At 42.3% G+C, this 18,751-nt stretch overlaps 1 long non-coding RNA gene across 1 annotated transcript; it reads left to right on the plus strand.

Annotated features, from left to right (window-relative positions):
* Nucleotides 1–601: 601 nt before the first annotated feature.
* On the plus strand, nucleotides 602–4,790 carry LOC140619710 (uncharacterized). The gene is made up of 3 exons (XR_012019543.1): nucleotides 602–659; nucleotides 2,546–2,980; nucleotides 3,919–4,790. It is a non-coding gene; the product is annotated as an uncharacterized lncRNA (long non-coding RNA).
* Nucleotides 4,791–18,751: the final 13,961 nt, after the last annotated feature.

Below are 18,751 nucleotides of genomic sequence, written 5' to 3' on the forward strand. Positions count from 1 at the left end.
TGGGAATAAATCAATAAACACGAAAATGTCAGGCTGTAACAAATCCTTTCCAAATCGTTGGCATAAGGCCATATGATGGAAGCAACTGGTTGACCAGGCAGTCCATTCTGAGATGAGATGACGCTATAAGCTGAAATTTTGATGACAGGAGGCTCATGGACACAAACACCCTCTTGGGGTGCTTTCCCCACCTTTCCACAGCTTCTTTCCTTCCCTGCTTCCTCTGCTATAGATCAAGGATCCTATGGGAAAGCAGCCTGCTCAGCCCGGGCTTTCCACCGAGCTGGCCATCTTCTTGGCTTCTTGATTAATTCCCTTAACAGACTCAAAAAGGGCTCTATCCTTTGGGCTTGACCTTGATCCTAAGGGTTGGACAATCTCAGACCAGTGCCACAATTGTTGGTTTTATGAAATCTATTCTACTCACGGAGCTTGTAAATAACAACCACGACAACAACCAATATTAATTAGGTGCTTCCTCCATGTCAAAATCCAATAGATCAAAGCAAAGGAACAATGGCCATAGCGATCATCAGAGACCCTAGGACCAGGGGCCTTTGTCATGTTGCTGGGCTACAGGAACTGCAGGAATTCTGTGCACCCAAGGGAGAGTGACAAAGTGCCAAGATCAACTGGTATCTGCCTTACATCAACTAGCCGTGAGGGATTAAGCTAGATTCATTTTTATTTAAAATACACATATACATATAATATTTCATATATATTTTTATATAAAATTATATATATTTACCTATGCAAAATATATACTATAATACATTTAAATATATGAAATATTACTAGCTCTTGAGTGCTTTGAATCAGACCAGTGTGATGCAGTCATTCTCTAGTTCAATAAACTTTCAATGATTTCCTACTTCCCACACTGTGGGGAATAAACAGGTGATGGACAGGCCTGCCAGTGTTTCAAGCAGGGGTGGGGGAGAACTCACACTGCGTTATGAAGATAAATTCCCCATTAAAAATCCCAGGTTGCCAGGACCCTTTGAAAAAAATCAGAAGTTCTGGCATCTTTGGGTCCCTATTTATACATGGCATCAGCAGCTGGAATTGAATTATTAATTGTCCACGAATTTCTAGGAACAGCAATTTCATTAACTGTCAGTTTCACATCATTTTCTAATTTCCATTTTGGTTTCTTCTTTGATTCATGAGTTTTCAGAGTGCATTTTAAAATTTCTCAACCTATACTGTGTCTTCAGGTTATCTTTTTTGTTACAAATTCTAGCTTAATTGCCTTCTGTTACACGATGTGGTCTAAATGACACTCATTTTAATTTTTGTTGAGGATCGCCTTACGTCTAAAAATAAGGTTGATGTTCATAGATCCTCTGTATGTTCTGCAATTACTGGGGAAAGTGTTCCATATATGTCCATTAGATTCTGTTAATCTATATACTTACTGAGCATTTATCTGCCTTATCTGTAAATATCTGAGGGAGTAGTTTGAAAATCTCCCACTATGATGGTTGTTCTGTGTATTTTATAATTTCGTCAACTTTTGAATCTTTTTCAGTAGGTGTTATATAATGATCTCAAAATGTCTTTTGTCTTAAAATCAGCTTTTATCTAATATTAACCTGGCTATTCCAGTTGTCTTGAGTTTGTATATGTCTGTCATAATTTTTCCCACTCATTTGTATTCAACCTTTCATATCTTTTTACACAGACTTATAAATAGTCCATATCTGAATCATGTGCTACATCGATATTTATCTATTATAAATAGTCTGTATCTGAATGTGCTGCATCGATGTTTGTTGGCTTGTTCATCCAGTGTGAAGTATTTGTCTTTTAACTATAAATTATGGTCTACTAATATTTGTTTTGATTAATGATGCACTTGGATTAATTTTTACCACCTTGTTCTGTATTTTCTCTTTGTCCAAAGCTTTTTAGTTTTGTCTTGCCTTCCTGACTTGCCTTCTTTTGGCTTCAGTGTTGGGTTTTTTTCCTCCCTTTTCACTTTATGCCTTTTCTGATTTGAAACTTACACTTTGGTTGTCTCTTCTGTTAGTGGTATCCTAGATGCATAGATGACTATGCATATTTAACTTTAAAAAGTAGAAGTGGATCAACATTTTACCTTCAATTTAAACAATATATGGATAACCTTAGAGTTCTTCAACATTGATCACATACTTTCTGACTTTCATGTCATGTATCTGAGGATTCTATTTCCACACTGATGTTATATACCCATAAATTAGATTGTTAATATAGTCAGTGTTTGTTTATATTTACCAAGAAACACATCATATTATTTACTTCCATTTCTTTTTGTATTTTGGGTGCGCCTCCTTGCTCATTTTTCTGCTTATTTCTCATTTCTTTCTGAAATATATTTTTTAGCCTTTCATTAATGAAGAACTGTTGGTAGTAACCTGCTTCAGGGTATCGGTTTTGGTTTTGGTTTGCTTGTTTGTTTTTGTCTAAAAATGTCTTTATTTTGGCCTCATTCTTAAAAGATAGTTTCACTAGATATTCAATTTTATCTTTAATTGTTTCTATTGACATTTTTTTTTAGAGCCAATATCCCTGGGGATGAAATGGCAGAGAAGCCTGAAGACACATCTCTGCTGGCATCTATGTTTACCACCTAACTTATTACCTAAAGTGATTCATAGGATGGGGCTGATGTCAGGACTTGTTAGACATTTGAAATCTTTGTATTGTTAAATGCATAGACAGTTAGTTGGGTGTCCTTTTTTCTTTCACCCACCATTTGTCTGGTAAATACACCAGGCTGCAGTAGTAAAACACACTTAAGCTGCTTTATGTCAGCAAACACAGAACAATAGCATCTTCTCAAGACCATTGTCTTCAGATAGAACCACAGGACATTGTTGTAATCTTCAACAGTCTCTGCAGACAAGGAATACCCCCCGGAGTCAGCTGGCTTCCAGCTGCTTTAGATTATCACCCACCCTTCCTCCCACATTGAAATTGTTTTGTAATGAAGGTACAATGTCCTCACTCTTACTAATACAGAATTCCCTTTGTGCCCCTTCTTCCCCACCCCACCATAAACTTTACCTGTGATATATGCTGCATAAGTATTGGTTGAACTTAAAAAAATAAAGACCCAGCCTGTCTTAAGAGGGATTTCAATCTAACACAGAAAAAAGTCAGGAAATAACTATTGACCAGGAATACAGGCAGCCTTGACAGTGACCTAAAATTTGTTTAAAGAGTAATGAACTATTTCATTGATCTATTCCCTTCATCCTTGAGTGCAATTCTGTTGGGCTAGAAACTGAAATGGAGTTTTAGGTAATGAGCCCTAGGTTCTGAGGGCACAATTTTTAATGGGAAAATATTGTTGTATAAGGAAATTGATGCAGAGAACAATGATGAGGATAATAACTGCATGCTTACTGCATGCTAAGCCTGGTACATACCACTTTCTCTGTATTGTTTCATTTACTCCTTACAACAGAACAAAATGAGTATTATTATCTGGATTTTATAGTTTAGGAAACTGAGATTTAGAGAAAAATCTAAGTAATATCTACCTTCGCCACCACCACCACCACCCTCCTCCCCCAAAAAAAATAAGTTGGAGTGACGTTGGCATCCCTTATTTGAGACCAGTGGGCATTGTAACAGTCAATGTGATTTTGGAGGGATTTCAGTGACAAGACCCTCCCTCCTGACCACATATGCAGCCCATCAGATTTGTTCTCCCAGACCTTCCCATCTTTTGCAAAGTCACAGAGGTGACAATAATGGGGGTGGGGATGAGTTATGAAAATAACATCTTAAAGAGGAGCTCTGTGCTCTGAAATCCACACAACTTTCCTGGCTCCTTCTTAAGGCTTGCTGGATAGCTCTTTTTTTCTTCCTTCAATTTGGTTTGCCAGGCAGTATCCTTCCAACAAATACTCTTTCTTTTACCAGACTGAATAACAAATAACCACAAGTGGTAACTTCGTACTGAACAACACCATGAAAGAAGCATGGTTATCACCCAGAAATGAACATAGGAAGTGAGATTCCCATTTGTGATGGCAGAGGGTCAAAAATCAACCCCTACAAGCACTGATGAACCTGACCAAACCAGTGCCTGTGGCAATGGACAGAGCACGCATACAGCAGGTAGACTCTCAGGAACTGGGTGGTTCACTGTCCAGGGAGAAGGATGTGAAGACCACAAGTCTACAGGGTTGCTCCTGAATATACAGCATGAATTAAAACTACAGAATACATGCTCAAACCTTGAAATTCCCACTTCCAGCCAGCAAAGAAAAAAACATGGCTTCTCTGTGAATGCTAAAAGTGTTTATTACCATGTTTAGAGTTGACCTGATGGAAAACCAAAACCAAAAGATTGATGTGCTGTTGTTCGTTGAATCTGAATACGAGGCAAGTCCACAACCTTGCAAAGCCCCTCAGTGAGCATGGGGGCCTTGATCAGGAAAGGGTGGAATTCTCTCAACTGGAACGGTGACATCCAGAGGGAATGAAGAAACTGTAAAATCCCATGTGATTCGCATGAGAAAACAATGAAGTAGACCATATTTCACAGACCCAAAAATATTTTATAGAAGAGAAAAACTTACAGATCTCACACTGTAAGAGGCAGAGCCAGAATTCAATCCAAGAATGTCTGACCCAAAGTCCGAGCTCTAAACTAGGGTTCAGCAAACCGTTTCTATGAAGGGCTTTGCATGCCTTTTGCCAAGCAGGACTACACCCTGCCAGTGTGAGCAAAAGCAACTGCAGATAACACAGAAACAAATGGGTGTGGCTGAGCTCCAATAAAACTTCATTTGTGGACACTGACGTTTGAATTTGAGATGATTTTCACAGATTATAAAATATTACTTTGATTTCTAAAATAATTTTAAAATGTAAAAAATCATTCCTATCTCATGAGCCATACAAAAGCAAGCACTGCTGTAGTTTGCCACCACTCACTCCTAGCCATATTATGTCAGCAGAATTGAAACAGATCTTTGAAAATAGGTCCATGATTCCTTGCAAATATATCCAAGAAAGGCCCTTTCTATACAAACATAGCATGTGCTTCTTCTCTGGCTTCTGGGCAGTAGAATATCATGTTGTCAGAGATGGCCTCACACACTTCAAAACTGTCCATGTAGGCCACATGGTTGGCTGTCCAGAGGACAGAAAGTCAAGTATTCATTTCAAAAACAGAAAATCAAATAAAAGATCACATTAAAAAGAGGAGTTTGCATGTTTGAGAAAAATACCCATGCTGACATCAGGGCAGCTGAAATGAACTTTCAGCCAAGAAACCAAAATACAAAGAGCCAGGCATGTTTACTTTGCATCTCATAAAGGGTTTATGAGAACTTTAATATGGCTACTGAGTATACTTTTGGCTTGTTAGACGTTTTATTTTTTGACCAGGGAAAAAATTTTTAAATGAAGACCCCAATACATTAGTTTGGACGTCAGAGTCAAAGATACGTTTAAGTACTTGGGAGGATGCTTCTCTCTGACCTCTGTGTTCCCTGCTGCCATTCTGATCAACATCCATTTCTCTTTGGTCACAAAAACTCTGACATTAATCATATAAAGAAAGACTCGTTGTCTACTACGAATTCCACATCTGCTTTCAAGAAAGGCAGGGACAGCAGGAATGGGGTGGAGGCGGGGGTCAGAAGCATTCAGCCCGTGTACAGGCAGTATCTTACTGCCGTCTTCATAGAAGTAGTGGCTGAGAGTGTTGAACACTTTAGAGAGCCTGCACAAATCCCCCATGCTGAGGTTTAGCCCTCAGGTGTTACATGTTTGTGTCTTCCATCCCCAGGAAGGGCTGCCTTGGGATTTGAGAAAAGACACGAAACTGTGTCTAGAGAGGCAGAAAGGTCTTCCCTCCATCCTATCCTGTTTTTGCTTGATTTCCAAGATAGTCTGTGTTTTTAAAAGAATTATGAAGGCACATTCTGGTTGTTTGCTATTTGCTAATTTGTAGGGGGAAGAGCAGAGAGGAGTACACATGGATAGAATGCAGATAAAGGGTGTTGGTTGAGAAATAAAAATAGACAGGACTTCTTAAAATCAATTTGTTTCAAAAGGTTAGAGCTCTGAATTTGTAACAGGCATTTGTATGGTGGACACAGAGACAAGGGTTTTAAAAGCCCTTATCTTCAGAAAACTAATTAAATGGAGTAAAGTAGAATAAAATATGTACAATAAACAATAGTACTTTAAATCAAGACTGGAAGGAAATACTCCTTTAGTGGAGTAAAAGAAGCACAGGTGAGGGGCACCTGGGTGGCTCAGTTAATGAAGCATCCGCCTTTGGCTCAGGTCCTGAGTTCGAGCCCCATATCAGGTTTCCTGCTAAGCAGGGAGCCTGCTTCTCCCTCTCCCTCTGTCCCCCACTCATGCTCTCTCTGTCTCTCAAATAAATAAATAAAATCATAAAAGAAAATAAAAGCACAGATGAGCAAAAAGATCAGAAGTTCTCATCTTGCTTTTTATTTGTTGCATCTGAGATACTTACTCGAAGGACAAAATGACATGAGGGCCCTTCCTCCTTCCCTCTTCAATCCCAGAACCTCAAGATCCATGGCCCTGACCCACCCTTACAAGGGAAATAGACAATTACTGGGAACTTCATAAGGAACCAGACACAAAAAGATGAAGTTTCGGGCTGGGCAGGGGTTGGTACATCTTGCTCCTTAGGCCAAACTGGGCCGCTGCCTATTTTTGTATGACCCATGGGGTAAGATCAGTTCTCACATCATTGAATGGGTGGGAAACAAGAAAATAAAAGGAATTAAATCCAATTTCAGTGTCCATAAGTAAGGCTTATTGGAACACAGACATGCCCATTCATTTATGAATTGTCTCCGCTGCTTTTCTTTTAAGATTTTATTTATTTATTTATTTGAGAGAGAGAGTGTACAAGCAGAAGAGAAGGGCAGAGGGAGAAGCAGACTCCCCATGTAGAGTCATGTAAAGTTATAAGACATAAGAGCAGGGAGCCTGATGGGGTGCCTGGGTGGCTCAGTCGGTTAAGCAGCTGCCTTCGACTCAGGTCACGATCCCGGGGTTCTCCGCTGCTTTCTAGTTGAACAATTCAACAGACACCCCATGGCCTGCAAAGCCTAATCTATTTCCACTCTGGCCCTTCACAAAAGGTTTGCCAAGCCCATAGTGAGGAATAAAAAGGCAAAGAACTGAGGAAGGAAACAAAGAGGGTGAGGAGCCAGTCCAGGTGACACTGTCATTTCCAGCTGTACGAATCTGCACGGGAGCCACCAGGAGAGCCCAGTACAAACATCTCGTGCCCTCAAAAACTCTGGGTCAAGATGGAGATACTAGGAATCTGGCTCATCAGTTTATCTATGGGTTGCATTGTATCGTTCAAGTCCAAACTAAGGGCTGATCATTCTTTGGAATTCTTTATGTGCTGGAGCAACTGAAAGGAAGCCTATTTTGTTACAGATCGAAGCTTCTCCCACAAGTACAGTAAGTTGGGGTGTGTGTTTAGGAGGAAGGGGTGGATAGTGGAGAGACATTCTGCAGATACATTTTGAAAGGTCCTCAGTGGGGGCCAGGACTGCTGCGGAGGGCTGAGCTTTCTTTCTGACTGTACATACTTGAGCGGTGCTTAAGTATTGTAATAAGTCTTTTTAGTAACTTAATAAAGCAATAAAAATGGAAGAAAGAAAGAATAAATATGCTCCATTAAAGAAATATAACCGTGAATTTTGTGGGTTTGAAGATAATGGAACTGAGACTTGACTCTTTGGGAAAAGGAAGTGGAAGAAGCAAATCAGGAAATGCTTTAGGAGGACGTGACATTTGCAATAAGCCTTCAAGGATCCATAAGATTTGACAGGGTGAAGAGGGCATCATGTGCCAAAGAAACATACAAAAGCATAAGGGTGGGGGTGCTCCAGCCTCAATAAAGATGAGGGCTGCCTAGACGGCCTCCAAGCTTACTGACTTGGGAAATGCATTTGCCAGGCTGATTTGGTTGTACACACAGGGACACCCTCCACAAAATAACCAGCTGTAAGGGAACGCTCAGCTACTTATTAGCATGGCTTGCTGCTTTATCAGGAAATAACAAAAGAAAAGAAGGAAGAATATTTCTATCACACTAATATAAATGCTGATGATACTGGACCATCTTGAATTCCAGCATGCTTGCTCAATGCTCCGCTGTAGAATGACCAAACATGGATCAATCCAGTGACCTCAGTTTCCAAATTAATTAGCAGCCATGCCTTTTCCTGATGCAAATGAACTTAAGCAAAGCCAGCTTCCAGGCTTAATGGTGGTTGTTTTGACCTCCCTATCGGTACAGCCTACCCGTCATTCTCACCTGATAATAAATGTCACCTCTTGGATCCTACTCCAGACCTACTGGATTAGTATCTCTGCAGGTGGGGACTGAAAGTCTCTAGCTCTATCACGCTTCCAGGTGATGTTTATGGATGAAGACTTGAGGCCTCACTTCTAGAATGTGCACTGCATAGTTCCATGGCATCTATTATTGATGATCCTACTAAGGACAAGTTGAAACATTTAAAGACTTGTTTCTAACTTGACCTATCCAATCTAGCAACTTCAAATTGAGGAATTTAAGGTCATGTTCTTTCTGGCTCATCTGTGCTCCATTACGGACTTTTTGGACTTAGGATCAACGTTTCTTCTTTCTCAAACATTCTCCCTCCAGTTTCTGAGAGAGGTAAGAGAAATAACTCTCATAAAGTATTTAGCACAAGGCCTGACACCTACAAGATGTCAAAAACCGTTGATTGCTTCCCGAAGTTTGATTCATCTCTTAAATATCTCAGGTTGTTTGTCTTAAGGATTCACAACAGAAATGATCACAGGTCCTTAAAGTGTAGCCACAGTGAGCCGCGTGAGCACTTTCCCTCAAAGCCAGTGGTCGAAGGCAAGGCACTCAACGGCGCTGCCTTCTAGTGGCTTTTTGCCCATTTCCAGGCAGTCAGTCTGGAGCTGCTCTCTGGAGCAGTGGTTCTCAGCCTTTGCTCAACTGGGGAACCCTTGACTCCAACAGAATCTGACACCAAGGGCAGGTCCCAAGCAGTGCCAAGTCGCTATGGTTGAAGCAGGGGTGTGAGGGCCCAGAGCTTGTCCTCATCTCCTGGGCCAACTCCCCTACTAGGCACCCAGTTTGAAAGCTATCCTCAAGTCTCAGAATCTTTTGGAATCTGAGATGGAAGAAATGTGGTGTGAATGTTATTCAAGGGTCAAGAAAAGACTCTTGATCACTGGAGAGAGCAAAGCCCTGCAGAGAAGGCAAAAACAACTTTGAAACACTGCTTTCATTATAAAAATGAATATTTAAAATGAAACTTATCTATTCATATTAGTGGACATCTTTGAAAAGAGTTCTGGCTAATTCCACCACCCTGATACAATGCTGTTACCTACTTGGGACATTTGGAAAGGTGGTAAGTGGAAAGAGAACAGAGGTAGAGTCATGTAAAGTTATAAGACACATCAGAGTTACACGGTGGGAGAAAGAGGATTGCTCAGAGCTGCTTTGCTATAGAATGTAAAAAACTGGAGCTTTGTCCCCAACCATGGGACCTGAGGTCTGGCTCTTCCACTCCAGGTGGAGCCAGGGCCCTGGGAGAAGAGCAGAGGGATAAGAAAAGCTAAGGGCTAGAAAGACAAGAGGGAGGAACACAGAAAACCCAGCGGGAGAAGAGAACTTCGGGATGCCCATCAGACAGGGACTCTGCATAGTTCACCAGCCAGAAGAACTCAGGGCACATTTGTCTTCAGCTAATTCCAGGACCCGAGTCCCGGTGAAGAAGCGCACCTTTATACCGCCCATACTTCCAACACGTGACTATGAGGCCACATAACCAGGCTCACTGCTCACTGCCTTCAGCAGCCCTTCAATGCCTTTGGGGTAAAGCACAAATCGCTGTGGGTGACTGATGAGGCTCCTAGTGACTTCTCCAGACATGCCCCTCACATCCAAGCCCTTCCCCACCATCACCACCCTCCCCTTCACTTCTCACAGCCACAACGTTCTCTCCAACCACACTTTGTGCCCCCCTACATTGATTAACCCAAGTATCGATTGAGCTCCCATGGTGTGGCAGGTACAGAGACTATGCGCTAAATCCCAGGGAGTGCCCAAACGTGCACCTGGTGTAACAGCCCATTGCATCTCCCTTCCCTCGTGCTGTCACACCTCCCCCTGCCTGGACATTTCCTCCCCACTCTGCTGACCATGTCCTGCTCCTCCTTCAAATGGGGGTGTACAGAGGCTTCCGTCTGCCTTCCTACCCTCCCTGGTCAGGGGAGCTCTCCCCCCATGCACCTGCTCCTCCATCGTTGCCCCCCTCACACTCCGCTGCCCCCTGGCAACAGCGGTGCTGCCAGGAGGCCTTTGTCAGGGATGTCACGTGAGGAATTAAGCGCTGCAGGAAATGAGCCAGTGTGTCCCCAATCCTCCCATAGGCCGCACGTGGTGTGGGGGATGAGTTAATTCCTGACCTGCTCTGCATACCTTGGGCATCCGGGTTCAGTTCTCTCAGGGAACCCCTCCATCCACCCCAGCACAGCATCCTGCACGCAGCATCTTTCAGCAAATGTTCACTTAATTCAGCTAGATGACTGAGGTCTCCAGGTTTGGGGCCTGGGGGCAGAATCTGCCGTGTCCTCAGGAGCCTGTAAATAAGGTCGTAGGGATGCGATCCCCTGGCCAGGTGATAGGCCTAAAGCTTGCAGGGAAAATCAGCGCTCCTTTTAAGAGGGCTGGAGAAACTAAAGCCTCGGCCCCACCTTCAGCACCAGAGATGCATTGTTCCCGCAGGTTCCAAGAGGTAGAGCGACTTCTCACCTTGCCTCCCCCACGCCGTCAGCCTTTACTCCTGGCTGCTTTGATTCCACTCCCCTGCAGGTGCCTCTGTTTCTAATTAGAGCCAGGGGCCTGACCCCCTGAGAGCTGATAACAATTTTGCCCCTAGACATACCTTGCCGGCTAACTGGAAAAGGCAGGTTAATGGTGTCTGCGCGGAAGGTATATTATTAGCAGTGAGTCTGTGAAGCAAATTCCCCGTGACTCTAATCTTCGGAATGCTGACTCCTGAGGTCAGTAATTGGGCACCACAGAATTCACCAGAGCAGCAGGCCTCAGCCTGTCTTCAGCCCTCTTTGAAATTCAGTTCCTGAGGTCAGGGAAATAATTGCTTCATTTGAAGGGGGTGAAAAGAGAAGAAACAACCTTCATTATTTCTTCAGTTTATCAATGCACCATGTTCTCAATATCCCAGGCTCATTAAAATAACACAGGCTGCTTGAGAAACTCAATCATCTCCACGGTGATTCTTGTCAGTCCGCTCCTCTTGCCAGCTCAGAGATGCCTAATGGCAGATAAGCCCGGGGTCCCGGACTCCTTCTCTTAGTCATTAATTCAGCAGCCAGGGTGCCACGATGCTCATTAACGTCCTTTGCCCCAGTTATATTAAAACCTTTAATTAACAGGGAGGATATTTTAATGTCAGTGCTTTGCAACTTTCCAAAGAAAAATGCCAATGTAATCAACTTGAACTCTTGACCACCCCTCATAACTCACAAATCTGCCTTCTTCTCAAGCAGCCTGACTCTGGGCTCAGTGCACATTCCTGATACACTGACCGTGATAATCTGGGCACCTGGTACCGGCTTGCCGGGAATGGCTTGACCATGGGATCATCCAGAGAATCTCTCTGAAGTTTGGACACTCTATTGGGATTCTGGTAATCTGCGAAAAGTCCCAGGCAAGATCCAGAGATCTACTTTTTCTGTTCATGATAAAGGTAAGATGGCAAAGAGGAAGGGCGGGTTGCTGTTCTTCACTGGACTAAAGCTCCATAACTCCTGTGGGCCAGACTTAATTCCACCTCACAAATAAAGAGAAAAATGAGCACAAAAGAGATGTGAAAGGAATGGACCAAAATTTACACTCCAGGCAGGAAAGGAGTGGGGGTGGGGGTGGGGCATGAAGTATAGGAAGGAAGGAAAAAGGAAGGCAGGAAAGAGGGCAGGAAGGAAAGAAGGAAGATAGACAGACTCACCCCCACTCACCACAGTAGCATCAGTACCCAGGTCCCTGGCTGAGTGCGGCATACACTAAGGGAGATCCTGGGGGGTGTCCAGTCCAGCCTGGCGTCCATCAGAGGACAGGAGGAGGCATCCACTGGCCTGCTGACCATGAGACCCGAGACATGGATCTTTACTCTCCATGGCCTTGGGACTTTGGGTCTGGTCCTCCAATACCCTCATGAGTCCCCACATCTGACTGGGCACTTGGCTCAAGGTTCTTCTACTCCCCACGCCATTACTTTTAGGGGTCAGGGGCACCTGCCTCCTGGGACTTAGGTGCCTTCCTGTCTCGGACCCAGAATCTGCCAGCCTGGTCACTGAAATGGCCCTTTTGACCTGCTTTGTTGACGAACCATTAGGCTTGGTTAGGGCATACGATCTCAATGGCTTTTACAGGCAGTTGGCCTGCTTCAGTGGTTGGGAAATAATTTAAAGATGACATGGCTCTTTGGCAGTGGATATAAACCAATGCCACTCGAAGTAAGAAAACATTTTAAAACACATTACCATTCTTCTCCCTGCACCCTAGGATGCCAATGTTATAAACGGTATTAAAATAATTTTAAAGACCATTTTAAATTTTCCCCTTCTGTTAATCTTAATCGCCGAGGCAGATGTAAGATTCCTTTTGCTTCTCAGGCCACAGCAGAAAAGTACTAGAAAGGAATATATCAAAGCTCAGAGGCTGGAATTTTAAAAATGAGATTCAGATGTGTCTATAAATCTAGCGGAGAGATGCAAGGAGACCCTTCGAGCTGGTGTGGGCAAAACATGCCTGGAATTTGGTCTGTGACCTCACCTGGCCACTTTCTTCATTAAATCTGCTGCTTTGGGGCACACACGGGGCTGGGGTCAGTTGGGATGTTTTCATCAAATACACCATGCAATATTGTTTGCTCGCCTTGGGGCTGCCCAGCATTCTGCCTCCTGCTCAAGTGTCATGACTCAGCCAAATTTAAGAGGCAGGAAACTGAGCTGGATGGATCACTGGTTTGATCTCAAGTGACAAATCCCTTGTTGTGACTTCTTTCAGAGGCAGGAGATTGTTGAGGGGTGGGGGAGGCAGGGAGGAGGCAGAAGCAGGGGATGAGTGTTCACCAAGATGCCACCTGCACATCTCCACTTCTGTCCTGCTCGATGTTACCTCATGTCTACATATCTATCCAGAGAGAACATTTAAAAAGCGAACAGGAGTGAAGCACAGGGAGGTGTCATGAAAGAAATTGCAGGAATTCTGGAGCCAAATAATTCTAGGTTCAGTGCTCTCATTCCCTAGGTTAGGCAAGAGACTTAGGCTTCTGTGCCTTGGTTCCCACATCTGTGAAATGGGGATTCTATTAGAATTCTGCTAATTCTAATACTTCATAAAACCGTTATGTGTAACGGTTGTCAAAAGGGATGAATACAATAACATGCAAAATGCCTTGCACAGACAAGCAATCCTTTATTGATAAACATCAGATCCTATTTCTTTATTTTTCCAAATTACCTGCTACAGATTTGCCAACTTAGTGCAGTAGGTTAAGGGGAACTGTGAGAGATATAATCCTGATCTCTTAACAAAGAGGGCAACATTGGCAAGTTGAAAGACGGTGAAATCAAGGCTCTCGAACCCGAGGAATCACTCACAGCAAGAAGAGACTTATGATGAATAACGAAACTCAGGTGGTACCAACCTTGTTAGTTCAAAAATCATTAAATACTTTTCCAACATAGTGACCCAACTGAGGGACTGACATGATCACAATCGGTCGGATTCATTTTCCCAAAGGCCCAGATAGTCATGGAAATACCTTATGGATGACCCTGTTTCAGAGGTATATTTATTTAATAGTCTAGCCCACATGCTTACCCTACTCAAGTCCCAAGAATCCCCTTTCCTGGCTGCCATGTCTCAAAATCCAGCTCTCCAACCTTCTTTCTGGAGCACAGACTTTAGCTATGGGACCTTGAGAGAGAGGCAAAGAGGAAGAGAGAAAGCCCTTATCCAATGGCCTGGCCTGGCCCATGACAGAGAGCACTTTCACCCATGGGAACTGACATTGAAGACCTCCATTCCATTACTGCTTGCTCCCTTGAAAGTCAACAACACCTAGTGATTGCTGATAATACTTGTCCAACTTCGGTACATTAAGGAATGGTCATTTTCACATATAACCATGTGTAGACCAGATCCTTCTGCTGCACAAAGTGGCAAATACACTCCTTAACTCCATAAACATCCAGAAGTCCTCACCACATCAGGTCTGAGTCTTTTGGAACACAATCACCGACAAAAAACGCACACAATTTTGTAAGAACAGACAACAGTTTGCATTGCACGCGCACACACACACACACACACACCCCAATTCTCCCAAAGAAAACAGCTAAAATATGCAATATGTGTTGCCAAAAACAAAGCAAATACAATTAAAAACTCATTCTGGTGACTCCCTAGTTTTCTGCAGCAGTGGCCAGGTATTTGCTTATTGATTCATGGCTTATTCACTCATTTATTCAACAAATGCTCACTAGTGACTGGCACTGTTCTAAGGAACGGTGGCACTGCCTATCCTCACAGAGTTGAAAGTTAATAGCCCATTGTGATCCTTTCCCAGAACTAAATACATGCATAGATATATAAATACATTTAAAGAAAAACATTGCAAGCTTGTTTCAAAGGCTTGAATTAAAGTCTTGAAAATTATTTTTCCATTGATGCTCATTTTGACTTAAAAAAACACATGAGGGACTGCACACTGGATATATATTATCTTATCCAACACTTTCCAGTTCTTGTGACACTGCTTCCTCTTCTATGTCCTCACCGACCACCCATTTAATGACCAATTGCATTCTTAGCTAGGATTTACCTTTTTATTTTAAAACAAAAAATGTTTACCATTGCTAATCTAGCGCACCCTCCAGCCTTCACAGAATATGTCTGTATCTGTATTTTAAAATGTTCATAAGAGGGGCACCTGGGTGGCTCAGTCCATTAAGCGTCTGACTTTTGATTTCAGCTCAGGTCATGATCTCAGGGTTGTGAGATTCAGCCCCCATCAGGCTCCACACCCAGTTTAAGATTCTCTCTCTCCCGCTCCCTCTGACCCTCCCCCTCCAAAAAAATAAAATGTTCATAAGAGCAATTATCATTCCTAGTATAGTGTTTTCTGGCACATCAGGTTCACAGTCTTCCTCTACCAGTGAATGTACCTAAGGATGTAGGTGCTAACATTCTGTGGGGTCTTTATTTAGTTTTGCTTTAGTGAAAGACTTATGTACTGAGATTGTCATTCCTATGGTCCTCTTTACTTCTCACTGCAGCCCCCAAAAGTAATTTCTTCACAGATGAGCATGCAGAGGCTCCCTGTGCAGCTCTCCACCCAGCTAGTTGATGGCAGAGCCAGAAGTTAGCCTCTGGGTTGAAAACTGAGAGCTAAAGCCCCAAGAGAGAGCCTGCCCTTGACTGAGGGGGAGGAGAAAACATGGGCTTTGAACTGTAGTCATGTCTAGATTTTTAGAGGCCTTTCCAAGATACGTCAGGATTTTTCCAGGGTTTCCTTTTCAGATAAATGGTCCCGTGTTGACTCCTCTGTGTCTGGGCTGGCTCAACTGAAAGCATATTTATTTCTGTGGGAATGATAGAACATGGGGTGGGGGAGGTTCTTCGTCTGCACAGCTGTCTCTAATCCCTGAAGTTCAAATCTCCAAAGCTGATAGACCATCATTCAAGTTGGTGAGTCCAACAGAAAGATGTAAGCTCTCTCATGATTGCTGGGATTTGGTACCAGCACAAATGATCTTTTAGATGAAAATAGACTATAAAAGAATCTTCCAGTGGGTTAAAAAAAAAAAAAACTGAGCTTATATCGGCTTACATGGCACTTACATTCTTCCTGTCTTGGGTCGAGAGCAGAACTTTGAAGAGTCCTTGCCTGAAACAGTCCTCATGATGGCCCTTTAAGCAAAGTCAACAGGTTGGTGCTCAAAACAAACTCTTCAAAGACCTTGCATCCTAGGTTGAGGATTAAAATTTAAACTATTTGGAAACCACAACCAAAGATGCACAACATTGTCTTTTGCGATTGGTAGATGATATTTAGTGACAGAATGCACCCCTCTTTCTGGAAATAAAAATCCAGTCAAGCAAATTAATATTTTCACTAACTTTTTGTCCTCAAATGCCTGAGGGATAAGACATACTCCCCCTAGTCACAGCATCTGACTCTAGGCATGATTTAGGATTGAGAAGGGAATTGGGTGTCCCCTAAAGGGGTTATAGGCACTGCAATATCAAGATCTATCAGGGAGAGAATGGAACCCCTTGGTGGGGCTTTAAAAAAAACCCAGATGATTAGGGTGGGCCCACTCATCTTCTCCAGCACTTCTCCCCTCCTGTCTTCGGGTGAAAATATAAAGTGAAAAAGTTCACTCTCCCCAAAACAACCAAACACCAAGAAGCTCCTGAGGCCTCTATAACTTGGAACAGATACTTGATATAATCATTTATTCAGCCAGGCTATGCTCACTGGGAAAGTCCATCGAAAAACAAACAAAACAAAACAAAAAACCACACTCATCTAGTCCATTAAAGAATAATAGACAGATACATCCTAGTACCTTTGGACAGTAATTATTATGGTCCTACACATGTGATCAAACCTAAAAATAAACATACTATTTGTATTTTAGCGATTACAACTTATATTTATCAGGCCAGTTCAGCAGTCTTTACTAAGAATATACACATTTTTTTCTCCTTTTCACTAGTACTTTAAAATTTTTTCCTTTATATGTTCTCTATCATTTAACCAAATTTGCATGTAAAACTATTAGACAAAAGTGAAATATTTTACTCACACTATTTTTCTTTGATTATCCCTTAATATAACAAACATAAATGGCGCAGATTTTTTCTAAAATCTGAATATAGAATAAGCCATCTATTGCTTAATGACTTTCATTTAAAGAACTTGCAAATAGATTTATTCTGCTCCCACCCTCCCTCACCCTCATCAGGAAAAATACAAGCAAATAATTTTCTTAAAAATACTAATTTTTGCTGCATTCATGGCTGCTGAGAATAAAACACACAGCGAAACCCTCTGGGATGTGAACAGTTAAATTTAAGCTAAATAAGTAATCAAGTTGGCAGAGTTTTCCCAAGTTAAAAGCTTGACTTAGACCTTTCATTTCCAAAGAGGCTTACTTCCTGTCTCCATCTTAATTCTTAAGCCATTATTAGAAGAGAAGTTAGAGGTGTCTGCAGAAGAATTTCCATTCTATATTTTTTATTGGAGTTCAATTTGCCAACATATAGCATAACACCCAGTGCTCATCCCACCAAGTGCCCCCCTCAGTGTCCATCATCCAATCACCCCAACCCCCCACCCACCTCCCCTCCCACTACCCATTGTTCATTTCCCAGAGTTAGGTGTCTCTCATGTTTTGTCACCCTCACTGATATTTTCACTCATTTTCTCTCCTTTCCCTTTATTCCCTTTCACTAATTTTTATATTCCCCAAATGAATGAGACCATATAATGTTTGTCCTTCTCCGATTGACTTATTTCACTCAGCATAATACCCTTCAGGTCCATCCACGTCGAAGCAAATGATGGGTATTTGTCATTTCTAATGGCTGAGTAATATTCCACTGTATACATATACCACAGCTTCTTTATCCAGTCATCTTTTGAGGGACACCGAGGCTCCTTCCACAGTTTAGCTATTGTGAACATTGCTGCTGTAAACATCGGGATGCAGGTGTCCTGGCGTTTCACTGCATCTGTATCTTTGGGGTAAATCCCCAGCAGTGCAATTGCTGGGTCATAGGGCAGATCTATTTTTAACTCTTTGAGGAACCTCCACGCGGTTTTCCAGAGTGGCTGCACAATTTCACATTCCCACCAACGGTGCAAGAGTGTTCCCCTTTCTCCACATCCTCTCCAACATTTGTTGTTTCCTGTCTTGTTAATTCTCACCATTATCACTGGTGTGAGGTGGTATCTCATTGTGGTTTTGATTTGTATTTCCCTGATGGCAAGTGATGCAGAGCATTTTCTCATGTGCTTGTTGGCCATGTGTATGTCTTCTTTGGTGAAATTTCTGTTTATGACTTTTGCCCATTTCATGATTGGATTATTTGTTTCTTTGCTGTTGAGTTTAATAAGTTCTCTATAGATCTTGGATACTAGCCCTTTATCTGATATGTCATTTGCAAATATCTTCTCCCATTCTATAGGTTGTCTTTTAGTTTTGTTGACTGTTTTTTTGCTGTGCAGAAGCTTTTTATCTTGATGAAGTCCCAATAATTCATTTTTGCTTTTGTTTCCCTTGCCTTCATGTATGTATCTTGCAAGAAGTTGCTGGAACAGGAAGAAATAGAAAACCCGAACAGGCCAATAACCAGGGAGGAAATTGAAGCAGTCATCAAAAACCTCCCAAGACACAAAACCAGATGGTTTCCCAGGAGAATTCTATCAAACATTTAAAGAAGAAACCATACCTATTCCACTAAAGCTGTTCAGAAAGATAAAAAGAGATGGAGTACTTCCGAACTCATTCTATGAGGCCAGCATCACCTTAATTCCAAAACCAGACAAAGACCCCACCAAAAAGAAGAATTATAGACCAATATCCCTGATGAACACAGATGCAAAAATTCTCAACAAGATACTAGCCAATA

Source organism: Canis lupus, chromosome 1 (genome assembly GCF_048164855.1).
Source record: "Canis lupus baileyi chromosome 1, mCanLup2.hap1, whole genome shotgun sequence".
Taxonomy (NCBI): Eukaryota; Metazoa; Chordata; class Mammalia; order Carnivora; family Canidae; genus Canis; species Canis lupus.